The sequence below is a fragment of the Myotis brandtii genome, unplaced genomic scaffold (assembly GCF_000412655.1).
Source record: "Myotis brandtii unplaced genomic scaffold, ASM41265v1 scaffold82, whole genome shotgun sequence".
Classification (NCBI taxonomy): Eukaryota; Metazoa; Chordata; class Mammalia; order Chiroptera; family Vespertilionidae; genus Myotis; species Myotis brandtii.
Window position 1 is genome coordinate 10,062,461 of NW_005371324.1, and position 1,175 is coordinate 10,063,635.

The following is a 1,175-nucleotide window of genomic DNA, read 5'->3' on the forward strand; positions in this document are numbered from 1 at the left end:
CTTTTGGAAGTTCTGGGTCTCTCTGACCCAGCTGCAGTTTGTTAGGTAATTTTCAGATTGCAAAGGGCCAGGCCTTTCATATGCAAAAGCCTCTGCGCACAGCTTGGGTGGGGCGGGGTCTCAAGGGATCAACAGGGCGGAGCAAGCAGCTATGGCTGCTCCTCAGTCCTACCCTAAGAGGCCCCATGTCTCAGTGTCCCGGTAATCGCTGCAAGCACCTCTGAGAGAAAGCCGCTCTTGAGTTCTGACCGATGCCAGACAGTCCAGTTTCTCCCCATATGAGTCTGGATCCCCAGAGACTCACCCAGAACTGGAGTTCAGAGCAGTCAGGAGTTGGAGACTCCCTCCTGATTGAAAAAGACAACTGTATCCTCAGTTGCCAGCCCTCTCCACGTGCGCCTCCGTACCTCTGCACTTTACTTCTGCACTTCCTCTGAGTCTCAGTGTGCTTTTATCTTTCCATCTATTTGTAGGATTTTCACTCAGCCAGCCTTCCTGTGGGGTTCTGGATTGTCTGTTTTGTCTTTTAGTTGTATTTTTGAAGTTGTTGTGTGAGGCAGCAATTTCTGGTGTTTACCTATGCAGCGTTGTATTTTTGAAGTTGTTGTTCGAGGCAGCAATTTCGGGTGTTTACCTATGCAGCCATCTTGGTTTCTCCTCACTTTTCTTTTTTATTTGGTAGCTTAATTCTGACATTCAGTCTATTCAGGTGTAAATTATTGGAAACTAATGAGAGTGTGATATTTTGATTAAATACATATATATTAATCTTTCTCCCAATGTCTGGCACAGAGCTCCTAAATCCTTTGGAATTATTATTTTTTTAATCCTTACCTGAGGATATGCTTATTGATTTGAGAGAGGGTAAGGGGGAGGAAGAGAGAGAGAGATGAGGTGAGACAGAAACATTGATTGGTTGGTTGCCTTCCCAAACTCACCCAGACCAGGAATCAAACTCGCAAGCAACCCAGGTACGTGCCCTGACTGGAAATCAAACTCACAGCCTTCCCATGTATGGGAGGGTGCTCCAACCAACTGAGCCACACTGGCCAGGGCAATGCTTGGAATTTTTTTTTAAATTTTCACCTGAAGATATTTTTATTGATTTTAGAAAGAGGAAGGGAGAGGGAGGGAGGGAGGGAGGGAGGGAGAGAGGGAGAGAGAGAGAGAGAGAA